The 18,694-nt window shown below is 43.3% G+C and overlaps 1 pseudogene; it reads right to left on the bottom strand.

Annotated features, from left to right (window-relative positions):
• Positions 1-6,594: 6,594 nt before the first annotated feature.
• Positions 6,595-12,113, bottom strand: LOC113632979 (uncharacterized protein C3orf38 homolog pseudogene; annotated as a pseudogene).
• Positions 12,114-18,694: the final 6,581 nt, after the last annotated feature.

Here is an 18,694-nt window from a genome sequence, read left to right as displayed (position 1 = left end):
GAAGCAAAACCCAACCAGAGGTCTGGTGAAGTCCAACCTGGACTCCACCTGACATGGTTCCCAGATCCTCAGAGCCCAGGAGGGTCACAGCAGTCGGGGCAGCAAGAAGCAGGCCTGCCTACGTAAGTCGGTGCAGCCACTGTGGGAAACGGCATGGAGGTGCCTGAAGAAGCTAAAGATGGAGCTACCATGTGATCCAGCAGTCCCACCCCTGGGCATAGATCCAGACAAAACTGTAGTTCAAAAGATCCACGCAGCCCTATGTTCAGAGCAGCCCTATTCACGACAGCGCAGACCTGGAAACCACCTAAGTGTCCATCCACAGATGAAAGGGTAAAGGAGATGTGGTGCACAGACACAGTGGAATATTACTCGGCCATGAAAGAATGAAATCATGCCATTTGCAGCCATGTGGATGGAACTAGAGATTATCATACTAAGTGAAGTAAGTCAGGGGCTTCCCTGGTGGCGCAGTGGTTAAGAATCCACCTGCCAATGCAGGGGCACGGGTTCGAGCCCTGGTCCGGGAAGATCCCACATGCTTTGGAGCAACTAAGCCAGTGCGCCACAACTGCTGAGCCTGTGCTCTAGAGCCCCAGAGCCACAACTACTGAGCCCGCGTGCCACAACTACTGAAGCCTGCACACCTAGAACCTGTGCTCTGCAACAAGAGAAGCCACCGCAATGAGAAGACCGTGCGCCGCAATGAAGAGAAGCCCCCGCTCGCCACAACTAGAGGAAGTCAGCGCAAAGCAACGAAGACCCGACGCAGCCAAAAATAAATAAATTAAATTAATTAATTAAAAAAAAAAGTAAGTCAGAAAGAGAAAGACAAATACCATGTGATATTCCACTTATATGTGGAATCTAAAATATGACACAAAAACTTATCTATGAAACAGAAGTGGACTCACAGGCAGAGAGAACAGACTTGTGGTTGCCAAGGGGGAGGGGTGGGGGAGGGATGGATTGGGAGTATGGGGTTAGGAGATGAAAACTATTATATACAGAATGGATAAACAACAAGGTCGTACTGTATTCAATATACAGTATTGAACTATAGTCAATACCCTGTGATAAACCATAATGGAAAAGAATATGAAAAAGAATGTATATATATGTATAACTGAATCACTTTGCTGTACAGCAGGAATTCACACAACATAGTAAATCAACTGTACTTCAATTAAAAAAAAAAAAGAGGGCCTGCCTGTAGGAGGAGCATTCACAGGGGGCGAAGTCCTGAGTCCAAGCCCTGCCCCTCACCCCTTGGTGCCCAGGCTCTGCCCCAGAGAAATCAGTGAACCTATAGGCATTCTCCCACCTGCTTTTCCCAGATCCAGGGATTGGGGTTAAACTGGTCCTCATAGTTACCAGATGTCCATTCTCTAAGGCTCAGTTCATCTCAGTGTTCATTGCCAGGTGTTAGAGACACACAGATGCACACAGAGAACTTAGAGAGGAGAAGCCTGGAAGGTACCCAATGACCATGCATGGGGGGCGGGAGGAGTTTAAGAGAGCTATGTGGGAATTCTGAGTAGGGTTTGGTTAACACGATTTGGAGAAGGAGGGGGGTGACACCCAGCCAAGTGCTGAGCGCTTTGTGTATGAAAGCGCATTTCATCCTTAAAGCATTCTCAGAGACAAACACAGTTAATTTCACACGTAGAGCTTAAATGACTAAAGACACATACTCAAAAGGGTCAGAGTTAGAAGTTGGAACCTAAGTCTCTATTGAAACAAAAATCCAAACCTTGCTACTATATCACATTGCTCCTCGGCATTTAGGGAGCACCTGCTGTGTACCAGGTACCCTGCAAAGGATTTTATCACCTTATTTAATCCTCAAAGAACCCTTTGGAGACAGATGTTATTTGTCCAGATTTCTAGTAAAAGGAGGCTTAAGAAACTTGCCCAAGGTCCCATAATAAGTAAGTAAAAGGGCAAGGTTTGAACTCGACGTTGTTGAGCTCCAAAACCTATGCCCCTTTTACTGCACTTTAGTTTTTCCCTTTCTCGTTTTTTCTATAATTTTTAAATGAAACATTCCCAAATTTGATCAGGAGTTTAATAATGCGTTGCCATCTTTGCAAATGAGCATATTCCTCACCGTCACTACCAGACCTTTTCTTCTTATCTTAGGGACCAAATACTACCTCTCTGGCCCTGCACAGCTGCCGGATCACATCACTTCCTGTGGTGTAAGACTTCTACGTCAAGTAGCATGGCGGTGTTGTGACCTTTGCATACCTGTCGCATAAATACCCCCTCCAGTCCAGAGTGACCACGTGTAATCCTTCCTTCCACCTGTGTCTGGCATCCCATCAGTTTACAGATCCCTGACTTTCAAAGGTAGCTCTTCCCTTTCCATATACGCTCTCAAGTGCAGGGAACTCCCTCAAATTCTATCTCTGGTTTAAATCTCACCTTTAACCTCGGGGCCCAGATCCATGACTTCCTAAAGAGCAGCAGAGGAGATAAATCAGGATGAAATAGGACAGCATCCTAACTGAAATATATAGAATGTATAATGGGGAGTATAAAGAATTGACTGGTTTAATGATTTTTCTGCTAAGATTATGGAAGGGTGACCAAGAATATATACCCTGTCATCCTGAGTGCAGGAAGAAGCTTCCGAGCCTTCTCTCTAAAGGCGGCACTTCCTTGTCAAAGGAGACATTTTTCATACAAAACCCACGGCCTCTGCGTAGTTGCTGCCTTCCTTTCGTTGTTTTTTGAGCCCTCTGTTGTTCTTGCATTATGAGAACTCTCTCCTTTGGCTGACGGCTCTCTCGCTAATCTCTTTTTCTTTGTCCCCTCCAACCCAGAAGGTGATGGAGCAGCAGGGCAGCAACAGACAGGTGGAAAGGCATGCAGGTCAGTCCAGGAATAATCAAACTGGCCCTGCTCCTCAGATAGGGTGACCAACTTGTCCCAGTTTTCCCGGGGACTTTCTCAGTTTTAGAATTGAAAGTCCCACTTCCTGGGAAACCCCACAGTCTCGGACAAATCAGGATGGTTGGTCACCCTATCTAAGATGAGAATAAAAACGGGTACGGGGGCTTCCCTGGTGGCGCAGTGGTTGAGAGTCCGCCTGCCGATGCAGGGGACACGGGTTCGTGCCCCGGTCCAGGAGGATCCCACATGCCGCGGAGCGGCTGGGCCCGTGAGCCATGGCCGCTGAGCCTGCGCGTCCGGAGCCCGTGCTCCGCAACGGGAGAGGCCACAACAGTGAGAGGCCTGCGTACCGCAAAACAAACAAACAAACAAAAAACATGTACGGGTGTAAAATTACTGTAAAAAACTAAAAATTTTCCTAGAGTTTCTTTTCTTTGGAACTAAGGAGACTTTCTGGAGATGACAGTCCCCTGGCAGATGTCTCAAAAACACATTACTGAGCCCACCCCAGAGTTTCTGCTCAGGATGTCAGGGTGGAGCGGAGAATCTGCATTTCTGGCAAGTTCCCAGGTGATGCTGATGATGCTGGTCCGGGGACCACACTTTGAGAACCACCGCTTTCCAGTTTATGGGCCTTCCCTCCAGGAAGCGCAGGATTCCTCCGACTGTGGTCACACTGGAACCATCTTGCCACTAGGCCTGACCTTGTACATGTCCAGTGAGCCATTTTATTCTTGCTAAAGTCTTTATTGTGCAGACAGAGAGAGTGAGTGCCAGACCAGCGACGTTGCCACCGTTGATTAATGAGTCCCCTGCAGCCCTTGAGCCTTCGGGGGACCCTGGCATGCAGCTTTTGCCCTCAGAGCCATGCATTTGGGGGAGAGAAATAAGAGGTCTCTTTAGAAAGCCCCCGGGGTGAAGGCTTGGAGGGGCTGGGCGAAGCTACAGATCACTGGAGAAAGACCAACCTGACCCTCTCCAAACCCACAACAAAACCTTTTCTTGAGTGATTAGACCCAGAGAAAGGTGATTTGTTAAAGCCCTGGGTTCACTGCTTTTGTGTCCTGGGCCTAGGACATCTGGCAGGAGCCAGAGAGCCCTCTGATAGCGGGCTTGAGCCCCCATTCTCATCCACTGGACTGTGCATCATTGAAACACTGGCCACTCATTCTCATGCTAATCCGTGAACTCGGAGAGCAGATGTGAAACATTTGGTTCTGTTCTTGTTCACTTGTAAAGAACTAATGCAACTTTTTTAAAAGGGAAGGGCAGAGCTGGGCTGAGAGAGGGGTGAAGGCGAAGCGGGAGAGAGAAAAGGAGGGGACTGGGGTGAATTCCAGAAAGAAAGAAAAGTTTATTTGAATGACTTTCTCTCTTGGTGGGCAAAGCGCCGCAGCTTATGCAAACTCCAGCCAAATCGATATGAGGCAGGAAATGCAAATTAATATTAAAGTGGTGGGACACCTCCAACTTGCAAAGTAGACAATATTTGTAGGATGCAAAGGCAGAAAGGCATAGAAGGTTCTCCCCGGTAAGCTCCCATGAGTCTTTTTCTCTCTGTCTTGTGCAAAAGCTTTATCTTCTGGGGCATGGAAACTTTATTCCAGCTCCTAAAGATGTGCTTGACAAACTCGTGGCACACTTTATTTTATAGTTAGCATGCCGTTTGAAAATTGAGGTAAGTTTAAGGGGAAGCTGGTAGTTGTTCAAAGGAATATATCTGTATTTCTATATGCATTTCCTTTTATCTCTATTGATAGAAAAATACATATAGATTTATAGAGCGAGGGACAGATAAATAACTTCTAAAGCTGTCAGGCATTTAATACTGTTATTCCTATGTGGTTCATTTGATTACAGTGCCTGTATTATTGATCACATTGTAAATCTGTTAATGACAGCATTGATTCAGTGGAATATCTAGATTTGTCTCCTACACTGTCATCAGGAAAATTCTTACGGAGGAAGACTTACGATACATTTGCTGATGGCGGACTGTCCCTCTTGCCCAGGATTTGTGGCCTATTTAATGCATGCCACAGGCCCAGGCTGACATCGGCAAAGCATGCCAACTCGAAGTTGTTCACAGCTGTCACCCAAATATCCTCTCCGTGCCACCAGCTAGCATCACTCACTTTAACAGTTCTGCCGTGTCAGTAGCCTCTATGTGCTAAGTGACCAGACTGCCACCTTCCACGTTGGCACCTTTCAAGAAGTCTCTGAAATTAGAGTTGTCCAGACTTCCTCAGTGGTGAGAATGACCCCTTCCCTCGGGGTACATGCTTGTTATTCAAAGGACTTTCTGGGTCCTCCACTAGAGACCCTTATTTAGTAGTGAGGGCAGGCAGGGCTTCCAGCACACCTAACAAGGGTCCCAGGGGAGTCTGGCCAGCAGAAAACTCTGGGTCACATTGCCCAGAAGAGTGTGTCTGTGACAGTTTTGGTGTGAGCTGGGGTCTCACATATAACCCGAGCTGCATGCCTTCTGCCCCTTCTCTGGTGATGCGGTCCACCTTTGCCGTTCAGGTGTTTCGGGGACCACCTTTGACCTTTAACACCTTGACATGCTTGTTTCACTTTACTGCCATTACCTGGAGTCCTTGGCTACTTGCCTCCTGGTACCTGGTACTCGGTTCTCTCCCCTGTAGGTGGCTCCCTGTGTAGGAGGACGGGCACAGGGACACTGGGTGATTAAGTCCCTTCAGATTCTGCTCACCTCCCGGAGAGCAGCTTGGGATCCTGGTGAAACAGCTCTTTTCAGTTTTGCCACCCAGAGAGACCCTGAGAAGGGGCTGATTTGATCACAACGTGACACTGATGTCAGGGCCACCACCTCGTGACTGCCCTGTCCCTGAGTTGTCATTCCTCCTGTCACTAACCGCCCTCTTCTCCATACCTGTAAACTAGATAACACACACACATGCACACGCACACCCTTTCCAAAATTCTCAAACATATTTGTAATAGCCCTACCTATAGGTGAGGTCCAGTTACTTCTCGTAGGGCTGCTGGGCTCATGCAAATTAGAGGCTGTGAGGAGGCACCTGTTTAGGTGACCCGAAGCATCCACATAATAGATACAGAGGCTCCTCTTTCCTGAGCGCGAGGAAGATCTCAAAGAACGTGTCGCGAACTGCACCGGCTACTGCGGGCAACGCGGCCACGGTACCACGCGCCACACCTTTAAAAAGAGTCGTCATTTCTTCTGGTTCGTTTCATCATCTCTGCCCACGTTTATCGCCACCTTGATGCTGTTACTTGTGCCGTTCCCCTTGCCTGGAAGTTCTCTCCTGTCCTTCCACCTACCCAAACTGTAAGCATTAAAAAAAGGAATCCTCTCCTCAGGCTTCTGATTCTTCCAGCCTTCAGTGAGCAACTTCTTCTCTGAATTTCTAATCCTGCGTGATCTTTTTTTTTTTTTTTTTTTTACAACATTTAAAGTGGGATTTATTTGATGAATTGCATGAAGCTTTCAGAACATTTGCTGCAACTCAAGTAGAAGGAGGCAAGTGTTCACATAATATGTTAACCTGTAGTCAAGAAAGACATTTCAGCTAAAATATGTCAGTCCCCCAATCTGAAATCACTTAAACATCACTGATGTAGTATTTGGAAGAATTTCTGTATACAAGATTTTTCAGACTGACATATAGCACTCAGTGCTTCAAGGGCTAGGTAAAATTAATTCTCTTTTGTTCAACAGTGCCTCCTTTCCACTAGATAAAGTTTGGTCTCCAGTCCCACTCTCCAGTGCCTGCCTTGCATTGAGTCGTACTTCACTGGACCACATAAAGTGTTTACATTATAAAAGGCTTCTAGATCACTTGGTTCAAGTGTAATAGCTGCTTTCATTAATGTCGCGGGAGCAAGGGAACTCTCTCCAATAATTCTCAGGTTGATACATTTGATTTTCCAAGTATTCTCCACAAAAGGGCAGTGGGTGAGTCCAAAAATCTGTTCAAAAATACCCCAACAGGTGTTCCCTCGGTGGACGGTCCCAGCAAACTCTAACCATAATGAGACCATGGGGAGAAGAAGTGCATTTCAGTCCATGGGAATTTAGGTTGGGACTGAGAAAAAGATGTTCTTCATTCACTGGTGACAGCAGACGAAGTCTCACAATTTCTGCTCCATGGTGGTCTATCACATTTTGTTTCAGATGTGTGGTAATAGAACGTAAGCTTGACGTCATGCCAGAAGTGCTGTGGCCCCCATTCTTCTTGACGTGGTCCCAGAATAGCATTCTGAGAATTAAGAAGTGCAAAGCACCAGTGACGGAATTCTGCGCCTAATCGACGAAAATCAAACTTTTCAGCTTTTCTATCTTCTTTCTCCTGCTGTTCAAAGAGTCTCATGTCCTCTCTCTCAACTGGCCCTGCCACTTCCTTCAGTTTCAGTTGTGACTGCTCTTTCTAGTAATCCTTCGCATGCTGAATAAGGTTGTGTTTTTCAGTAGCTGGAGGTATAATAACCCACTGTGTTGCCAAGTACTTAAATATGATTTCTCGGTGGACTGTTTTACGCCTCAAAAGTTCTTCTGCACCTTGACTGTACACTAATATTTCACGAACGGCATCTTGGTGGTCCTCAGGCTGCACCAGGCGGTTGGTGATGGTATCGCATAGGGCCACGATCTCGTCGTTGTCCAATAGGCCGAGCAGGTTACGACAGCCCTCCATCTCTGGGTAGCTGAGCCCCGACTTCTCAACCCCCAGAAAGGGGGGGAGAGGATGCCAATAACGTCGCCCCCTTAGGCCCACCAGGCTGGCACCTTGGCAACAGATCCCCTAATCCTGCGTGATCTTTATTGCACAGTTTGCATTTGACTGCATGTTGTTTGTGTCATTAAATATCATTTCAATTATACATTTTCATTAGATCCATGAACATTATAAATTCCATTTTGGCATTCCTTTGGCCAAATTCTCTTTCTTTGATGGGTACTTATTTTCTTCCTTTTATTGTTAATGAGCTTTTCTAGTGCCTGCCTTCTGTTCTAACTAGATGGTCAGTTAGTATATTAGTCGGAAAAGACCTACTGAACACCCACCATGTGCTGGCGAAATGTGTTCAAGGCAGATTTATTTTCACTGTCATGGAGCTCACAATCTCCCAGTTTTCTCCAGCAAGAAACCCCTATTTCCTCAAAGAGAATTACATGTTTTAAAGTCCTTTATTCCTGCTGTGGAGATACCCTCGCAAACAAGATATAAAGCACCCATCCCATAAGTTTGGCTACAAGAGGTTCCCATTGTCATGTCTAAAAGTAAGTAAAAGGGAATAATAGCAATTACATATTTACCATTTTTTGAGCAATTTCTGTGAGTCAGGCACTCTATAAAGCCTTTCATATGTATTAACTCATTTATTGCTCACATCAACTCAGTCATGATAGACAATCACATTACTGTTATCTTCATGGCACAGAAAAGGAAACTGAAGCCAGGAGAGATTAGGTAACTTGTCCAAGATCAGGCAGCTGACAGATGGTGGAGTCAGGGTTAACTCCAGAACTCAGCACAATATAAATGTTAGTTACTCTTTCATATAATCCCTCAGTCCCTCGTCTGTAAAATGGGGATGTTAGGTTTGATCTGATGTATCCCAGTTTATTTCTGTAACGGGTGTATGATCAGAAATTCATCTGTGTATAAATTCCAAGGATCTTTTAATGATAAATTTTACTGAATTAAGAGTGTCTACACTTAGTGGTTGAGTATTAGATATGACTCCACCATGATTCAAATGTACATGAAGGTATGATTTATACCTATTTTCCTTCTGTCAGCAGTCCTTCATTATGTCAGTTTGGTGATGTGAATTTAATGGAGTTAAACTGCAGCTGCTCAAAATTGTGTGACTAATGACATTGCACTTCAGTTATAATTGGTACTTGATCCAAGGATGCTAGAGGTACACCTGGCAAGGTTAGTTCTACAAAAGGACCAGCGGGGCTGGTGGCAAATGCTTGCTCTCCTGTGAAGTCATGTGTGTTGGCCAAATTGATAGAGAGCATTTGCTAACAAGCCTTCTGGGGCACACCGTTGGCCCCCAGATCACTGCAAGTGCAGTGGAGTGGAAAGATCACAGCCAGGCAGATCTGCAATGCATCCCTACTGACACCTGTTCAGCTTTCTGAGCCTGGCCCAGCATCTAAGATCCTGTAGGAGAGCTGTAAGGTTTAGACTTGATACAGATAAAACATCTAGCATAAAGCTAGTATTTTGGACTTGCCAGCCTCTATGATCATATGAGCCAATTCCAATAAATAAATAAATAAGATATATGGAGAGAGATGCACGTAGAGATGCATGTATGTATATGTGTATTGGGTTGTGATAAAAAAATGTATTTTTTACTCTAGGTCAAGGTCAAAAACTGTTTTAAAAGTACTGCCTTAGGTCTTATCATGACCAATAATTGCACTATCTCCAAAAGCCTTGTAACGTCACATCTTATTTCTGTAGTCACTCCCCTCAGATCCACTGGTTTTACCATTTCTCACTGTTTGATACACACTCACACCTTCCCTTTTCTCCCACTCAGCTTAGGTTCTGTCGTTTTCATACAGTCCCTCCCTTAACTCCCTTTTCTTCTTTGACTTCAGAGTATTTGTTTGACACACTCCACCTTGGTTCGTCCCTAATCTTGATGTATTTCAGCCCGGACACAGGCAACAAACTGCACATGACTCAAGAAAATACAACTGTGCTGATTTGTTGTACTTTAAGTTCATGGCCACAAGTGCCAGGTGGGCTGCTGTGCTACATTTCTGGATAAAGTCACTCTCCTGCTCTTAGGCAGTACAGTTTCACACCCTTGTGTTTGTTTTCAATCTCAGGCAAACTCTATCCACAAGGAGGCAAAGACACCTGTTTTCATTTTGTTATGTGGCTAAAGATTCCATGATAAAGAGTGTATTTTTCTTCTAAGACTTAGTAAAAGTCTCATGAAAGGTTTTAATTAACTGGGTTTGGGTCATTGGCCTGGTTGTGAACAAATCACTATGGCCAAGTTCTGGCTTTTGTGTCCACGCCTGTAAATCAGGCTGGATCCAGGCTTCCCAGGCCACATGGGCTAAGAATGAGGGAGTGCTCACTCCCCCAAAGAGATATTTTGGCTCGCCCGTGTAAAATGAGACAGGAGTCTTGTGTATGAGGTTGTATATGAGGTTTATAACACAATGCCGAACCCATAGCAAGTAAGCATTAGCTCGATACAGACGGCACATAGAAAAGCTTTGGGATGTAGACAAAGTTCTACTTAGATAAAATCTATAACCCTAAAAACTTCTATCACTGAACAACAAAAAAATGAAAATAAATAAAATATGATCTCTCTTCTTGCTCAAGATTCTAGAACAGAACCACAAAATGCATCTAAGGAAAGAAGAAAAAAGGAAATAAACTTACAAGCAAAAATCAGTGAATCAGAAAATAGAAAAGGGTGGTTTTACTTCTCAGTTTTTTGTTTTTGAACAAAATAAATAAACGTACATAACTCTGGCAAGCTTAATTAAAAAAATAAAGGAGAGGCTAAAACACAAGTGTACTAAATAAGAATTAGAATCATGAAGTAAACAGATCCAATATTTTAAAAATTATAATTGAGTACTATACACAATTTGAACACTGATGAATAGAATGATTTTAGCATGTTTTATGTTTATTAAGCAAATATTATACAAGTGAAACACGACCGTATTGTCATAGAAAGAAATCAAACAATTAAGTACAGCAAAACCAAGAAATCCCCTTTTCCATATCTCTTGAACTCGTCTTCTTAAAGATAAGCACCGCCAAGAGCTGAGTGTTCATTGTTCTCCCCCACTGAGGCCTATACATATGTGTGTATTTATGTCTTCGGTGTCATATGGGAAAATCTACATGGGAGATAATATTATCCATGCTGCTCTGGAACTTCCTTTTTCACTTAAGCAAATGAGTTGATGGTAAATCTGGTGTTGACATGTGGATCTGCCTCATCCAATTTTACAGCTTCAGCGTGTTCCTTGGGAAGGTAGCCTTTTAAATTACTTAACCACGTCTCTGTTGATGGACATTTAGGATGTTAGAAACTTTGCTTTTATCAACAACATGGAAATTGAGCATCTCTGCATCTTTGGGCACAAGTGCAAGCATTTCTTTAGCATAAATTCCTGGAAGAATTTATCATTTCTAGCTTGATAGAGGGTGGCAACTCACCTTCCTAAAAGTCAACACCAATATACTTTTCGCATTACTCTTTTAGATTTTTTTTTTTTTGCTCATTCTTGAAAATCTTTTCTATCATCAGTGTTTTTACTCTGCCAATTGGATGAGGCCACCCAGCAACATCTCTCATGCTTTCACTGCTCCCCAGCAGTAATTTCTATTACTTATTGATCAGAAGAGTCAAAAGATAAAGCTCCCTCCTCAGTTTTCATCTCTCCAGACTTGGGAATATTAGTAAAATTTCTCAGGTTTATGTCTCTTCACCAGAATGGTTTCTAGGGATTGAAACAGATGTAGGAGCAGAATCAAGTTTATCCCCAGCTCTGCTCAAATTGAATTAGGTCTCCTCTCTTTCTTTCCTTCCTCCCTCCCTCCCTCCCTCCCTTCTTTCCTGATACATTTTGTAATGGGAGAGAGGTAGCTTGTTTCTTAATTTTTACTCATTTCTTTAGGTATTGGCAAAGAGGTTTTCTGTGAAGAAACTTCAATCTTAAGGCAGAAGTCGAGCTGATTCTTTTCTATGAATGCAGTGGTCTCTTGCTCATCACTGACAATAGTAATTTTACTTATTGAAAAGCGTTTTTGCTTCTTCTCTTTGCACTTTTACCTGTGGATATTGTTCCTTCTTTTAATGCAGTTAAGTATCGATCTTTCCTGGTGGTTCAAAGCAGGTTGACCAAATGGTATTACTGATGTTTGACTATTTTGTAACCTACAAAAACAGTGAATTCATATTTTGCAAGTCTCGTAAGACCCTCTGTTTCTCTGCCTATGCTTTTCTATGTTGTTTGGTCACCGATAGGGTTACCAGGTGGGGTGGGATGGCCCCTTGTGAACCAGAACCTCTGAGGGCTTCCCACTGCCGAGCCACACCGCAAGCGGGAGGGGCAGAGGGCGGAGGTTGAGCACTGCTTCCCATTTCATCACCCTGAGGAACTGCTCCTCCACTTTTCATACCCACCTGTTGACTATGGCATTGAGACTACACGGGACCACGCTCATCTCTGCGACAGCATCTCCTACAGCAGGGGTCCCCAACCCCTGCCCTGGGCCGTGCAAATGAAGCTTCATCTGCCGCTCCCCCCCGCTCCCATTACCGCCTGAACCCATCTCCTCCCAACCACCGCCCCCCCAGCCGCTCCCCTCCGCCCGACACCGCCCCCCACCCCCGCCCTGGACGGTGGAAAAATTGTCTTCCACAAAACGGGTTCCTGGTGCCAAAAAGGTTGGGGACCGCTGCCCTACAGCATGTTGGGTAGCACTTGGTTCCCTGTATCTACTCTATTCTTCTGTCTTGCTTTCATGCATTCTGCAACATTTCTGGTCTACTTGTTACACTTGTTACACTTTTTCCTTTATTTTCCTCCCCGTAAGGTAATGAGCATGCTCACTTTACTATATTGATCTAAATTCTCATGAATGATTTTAAGGAATGATTACTGACTCAAGAAATGTTAGAAAATCTGAATATAAAAACCATGATTGTTTGAAATTGTTGATGAATATCCTTCCCCATTAGGGGTCCAGATCTGAATTGCTTTATGGATAATTTTTATATTACTCTCATAAATTATTTATACTCTTGCAGAGCACGGAAAAAGTGTAGAATGTCTCATGTCCTTTTAGAAAGCCAGATTAATCATAATAAAAACACCTGACCAAAATTGAATACAATAAAAGTTTCGCCTTTTGAATGAATATATAGATACAAGCATCCCAAATAAAATCTTAGCAAAACACATACAATGGCAAAATAAAATAATAATAACAGTACAACATTACCAAGGAGGTGAATATGAGTACACTTCAACATTAACACAAATTGACGTAACATAAAATATTACATCACAGAAAACAAACCAAAAAGAACAGGTATCTCAGTATCTGTAAAAGGCCTTATACAAAATCTCATTTATAATTAAAGTGTATTTTTATATTAGAAATGAAGTTAGCTAATTCTTTAATAAGATGAAGACTCCATAGTGGAAAAAAGAACAAACGTCATACTTAAAGGTAAAATACAGAATTATTCCATAAATAGCATAAACAGAAGAAGGACATCTGATATTTTATCATTACTTTTGCATTATTTTTATAGTTCTAGCCAATGCAATGTGGCAAGAAAAATGAATGAGTTAGACTTTTTGGAAAGAGGATTTAAAATTTTTGTCAACTAGAGATTAAATAATTGTCTAACTGAAAAACATTGAAACTAGTAAGAGTATCCATTATGGGTGCCAGTTATTGAATATATGTGGGAAAGGTAATAACTTGCTTATATATCAAGGAAAAAATCATGAAAAATATCTTGCGGAAAGATTCATTTACAAAACAATCATACATTTAACTCATACAGGAATAACCATAACAAAAGATGCAGGAATTTTATGAAGACAATGAAAAATTCTTCCTGTGGTCATGCAATATAATTCAATAGAACAGACTAATGGTGATGATGTAGCATAAGGCATACCATGTTCTTGGAAGGGACTATATTGTATTATATTATATTATATATACCTGAATTTCCCCTCAAGAAATCAGTAAATGAAATTAAAGTCCAGTAAAAATAGAAACAGCATATTTTGGGGGGTAATTGATCTAATAAACTTAAATTTCTAGGAAAATAAAGGCGTGAGAATAGTCAAGACACTTTGGAATGGTAGTTTAGGGTTTGGAGTCTCAAAGTGATGGTACATAGTAAGTACTATCATGACAGTGTGGTCCTGAAAGTAACAGATGAATAGAACAAAATAAAATGTCCCAGGACAGATTCAAGTACGTATCAAGCTAAATACAAGAGAAACATGTCATTTCAAGTCAGCAAGGAAAGAATAGGTATTAGGAAAACTAGTTCATCATTTGGGGTGGGGGGGGAAACATTGAATGGTTACCTTACAACACATAGAGAAATTGTTTACGTAAGAAACGTACTCAGAATATCCCTTTCTTGGTAACTTTCCCTGGTCTCATTCATAATCTCTTGAGATGTTTAGTACACTGGATTGAATTCTCCTGTTTGTAAAGGAAAAAAAGAGACCTAATCATATACAAAGAAGGAACTTTTTTTCTTTCTTTTTTTTTTGTGGTACGTGGGCCTCTCACTGTTGTGGCCTCTCCCGTTGCAGAGCACAGGCTCCGGACTCGCAGGCTCAGCAGCCATGGCTCACGGGCCCAGCCGCTCCACGGCATGCGGGATCCTCCCGGACGGGGGCACGAACCCGTGTCCCCTGCATCGGCAGGTGGACTCTCAACCACTGTGCCACCAGGGAAGCCCCGGAACTATTTTTTAAAATCAATATATATCCATGTGTAAAACCGTTATATTTTTCCTGGGCAAATGGGTTTATAAAAATCACATTCCTATATAGTCTAGGATTTGAATTATTCCAAATCCTTTAAAAGAGCGAGAGCCGTGTCAGAGGCTAAGCTGTAAAAAGCTCGGAGGTGAGCTTGGGCTTTTAGTGTTTAATTAGTAAAGATAAGCATTATCCTTGCAGCCCCAGCTACTATTATGCCAGTAGTTGAAGGGCAGAATGCTAAAGAGAAGGGGCGATCAGATGGATAAAATGACCAAGTCAGTATGCAGGAAAATATCAGCAGTGATGAACCGTGCGGTCTTGCCCTCAGTTGCCTAATAATATATCTGGAAAAGCTATATGATTGTGGAGAAATAATAATCAGAACTAAAAAGGAAAGTAACAACCTTTGTTGAAAGAGGTGCTGTGCATGGGTGTGTCAAGGCATGCCTTATACGTTCTGGTGAGTTAACTAAGCCTGGGGGGTCTATGCCTACTTCAGAGAGTATAATGAGCACACAGATCTCCAACTGGAAATCAGGTGTGCACAAAGTAACCGTCTCCTGCTTCTGAAGCTGGGTTTCCATTTTTAGCGACTGTTTTCACAGTATCAGAAATGTAATCTCAGTGCATTCTGGGGACCCTCAGGGTCTCCCCCTCCCTCCCCCTGCCCCCAGTCCTGCTCTCACTCCATATCTTTGGTTTGGTCTTAGAGATGCCAAGGTATCATAGGGAGTCTGGGTTTCGGCCGTTGTTACCCATCCACTGGGCATCTGATGAGCTGTACTTTGTCCTTCCTGTCCTTGGTCACCAGCCCACGCCTATCACGGTTGCGTCATGCCTTGTTCCTGATCCCCAGGCTTCTCCAGACCCTGCTCCGTCTCAGCTGACTGATTTCTTCTTCCATGCCTCTGGAGTTTTGAGGGGCCCCTAGGGAGTTGTTGCTGGTGCTTTCTAAGGAATCCACAGCCCTTCTCTTCTTCTGCTCTCTCTCTTTGAGGCTTGCCGCTTCCCTGGGTGCTCCCTGGGGACCGAGGCACAAGGCTCCTTTGCTCTCAAATTCCCTTGGCTCATCTAGGGGGTCGATGTCTCTCCTCCAGCTCCTGCCTTGGGAGGGGGACAGATAGGAAGCACCAGGCTGTCACTCTCCTACTTTCCCTCTGACTCATACCTCCTTCTCCTATAACATAAGGAAAGCTTAAAAATCTCTAGAGGTGGAGAACCAAGGAAACTCACTCTGACTCCCCTTATCCTTCAGGTCCATTATTTATGCCCCACATCCTTCTAAAGTTCACCTAAAATATAAACTCAATTTTGGCCTACTACCATAAAAAGTATGTGATATCTTTTAAATAAAAGAAATACCAATATTATAATAAACCAAAGAAAAAATTATGGACTCAGCATCCTCTACTCTCAGAAGAGAAACTGAGAATAAATAAAAAATAACCGTATAGCCCTCCTTGAATCAACTTTTAGCTCTCTATTATTTATTTAAATAGGTCCTGCTTTTTAACTAACAGTTCTTATTTCTTCCTCCTTAACTTACATTGTAGCCTGGAGATTTTGAGAACTGAGTGGTCAGTCTACTGAAAATGTCCCTTGATCCTTTTGCATGCTAATTCAGTTCTTAATAAGGTGTATCTCAAAACCTGCACCCATTTCTTTCATATGTCACAGAATCTGAAAGAATTGACTCAGGACAGAAGCAAGACGCATGAGAAAATCTCTGTGTAATTATCAAGCTTTCCATTTATTTTTGGCTAAATCAATAATTCATGAAAATTACCATTTGTCAAGACCTTAGTTAAAGCCCTATCCCTCGGGGGAGGTGGGTCCCTGGAGAAATAATAGAACAAAGAAAAGTCCAGATACTTGGTGAAATGTCCCCTACCTGGTCTCAAAGGAAAACAAACCCTCGCTATTTGTAGTTGAGGCCCCTGTGCGTTCAGAAAACATTTGTCCTTCGAGGTTCCTGACAACAGCAAGCCTTTGTAAAGTTTAGGATTACATTTCTTGATACGTGTTCCTGAGAACAAGGAACATTACTGGATAGGGCATGGGTAGTGGGAGTCCGTGGTCCAAAAGCCTTGGAAAACATTGGATTAAGCAAAATTTAACTGGTATCTTTACTGAAAAGTCATTTCAGAGACTGTAACATGCTAATGTTTCTAAGGAATGCTCAAGAGAGGGTAGTCTTTCAAATTTATTCTATCACAGAATACTTTACTATGGAACATTTCCCAGGATTAGGGCTGTATCTGGGGAAACTCTGGCCTCTTCCAGCATTAGAAATGGCAAGCAAAGACTTGAGCATCCACTCAGAGTGAGACCTAGTAGGAGCAGCTCCAGCACCCAGCACAATGTCCGGCCTTCAGGGGATATCACTAGTCTCTCTCTCTCATCATCCTTTCTTGTCCAAACTACAAAGACTAATATCACCAACAGTGGTAAGAACACTTTTTAATATTGTCTTGTAATTCTGTTTATTTTGTTTCTCGATCTGGAACTACCACCATGCTCATCTCCATCTGCAAAACTCTTACTCCTTCTTCTACAAGGTCCTTCTTAAATTCCACTTACTTTGGGAATTCTTGGTGATCTTTCTATTTTATTGGAACTCTTAATGACTCACAGGATAGCCATTAATACATATTAATCAACATGTCACCTGAGATTGAGAAAACCATTTTGCCCCCCCACATGAGATGAGTAAGGATCATAATGATCAGAATAGTCACTGGGACCTCTTGTCAAGTCTGCTTCATCCTTTGGTGAGAACGGTCTTGTGTCCAGTGCTGTATCTTCAGTTCTGACAGTGGCTTGACTCACCTTCAACTCCCACTTGGCCATTTGACTGCTACCTACTCAGCTCCATTTCTCCAGTCCTACTCGCGGGTCCCCGAGTCAATTTAGAGCATTCACCAGCATGCCCAACTGCAAAGATAGACGAAAAAAGCTGACTAGCAAACACACGCCAGGCCAGCTGGAGAAGGACCCATTCAGTGGCGATACTTGGAATGGCTTCTGAGTATTCTTTCATCTGCGACATCTGCCCTATCACAGATTTTATGTTTCTTTGTAAGATATTTTAGATTTTCTCTATTTGTACCCTCTGCTAATAACATTACAGTTTGGGATTTTATGATTTCATGGCTCACATCTAACTCTGGACTCTCCACTGTGTTGTCTACATCCAAGCTTTTCTAACCAATCCAGCATTCAGCTCGCAGAGTAATTTTCTAAAATGTTACCTTCACTCTTCCTGGACTGAGCACAAGAAATCAGCCGCTCGAATTTGAAGTCTGAAGATCGCAGACCCTAACATTTTTGTCTCTTAAGTTAAAAGAGAGAGCACTGAAACACTTCCTTACGGCTGAAATAAGTATAAATGAAGATTTGGTCACAGGGCATTACTCAACATTTATTGTCTGTGTCTTGCAGCAGACACCTTAGTGCTTATTCCTTGTGACCTAAAATATCATGTCCCCCCACCCCAGTCAATTCCTTAAGACCCATGTTGAAATCCAGCCCCTCCACCAAATCTCCCTCCTTATTTCTAGCTAATTATCAGGACTCCTGTTTTCTTCTCTAGTCTTGTTTTTGTGCTAATTCTAGTCCCCCCAGTGCCTTCCCCAGGCCAGCCCACACTTGGTTCACACTGAACACAAGTGGTTTACACTGCACGATGCTCCCTCCCATCTCCTGGCTTCTGTGTGGTGCTCTCTCAGACTGGGATGCCCAGCCCCCAATCCTCTAGGTTCATTAGTTCATCAGCAGATCTTCACCAGGCATCTCCTTGCACCAACTAATATGCTAGATGTTCCAGGTGTGCTACTGAGGAGTGGTTCCTGGCTCCTTGGAGTACTCAGCTTCTAACGGGGAAACACAGACATAACCACACACCTGTAACATTGCAAACCCTCATCAAGTCTGTAAGGAAGCTGCCGGGAACTTTGAGAATCTGTACCAGGAGACATGATGAAACCAGGGACAGGGGATGCAGAGGGAAAGCATCCTTAAAGATGTGTACAGCTGACATCTGAGGGATGAAGAGGGTGTACATTCTGGGTCGAAACACCATGTGCTTTGGGACAGGAAGGGACAGGGCGCATCCCGGAGCTGGATGTGAATCCGGTGAGTGGGCAGCACACCTGTGTTCAGTTGAACACAATGTGATTTTGCATTCTCAAGAGTGTGGGTACGTTTTGTCTCATTAAGATCATAAGCTCCTAAAACAAGGAATGGGGCGGTGGAGCGCCATAGAGTTGTTCCCGAGATATG

Source organism: Aethalodelphis obliquidens, unplaced genomic scaffold (genome assembly GCF_003676395.1).
Source record: "Aethalodelphis obliquidens isolate GAN/ISIS:26980383/991018 unplaced genomic scaffold, ASM367639v1 scaffold38, whole genome shotgun sequence".
Taxonomy (NCBI): Eukaryota; Metazoa; Chordata; class Mammalia; order Artiodactyla; family Delphinidae; genus Aethalodelphis; species Aethalodelphis obliquidens.
The sequence above is the reverse complement of the archived record's forward strand: the minus strand, read 5'-3'. Positions and strand labels throughout refer to the sequence as shown.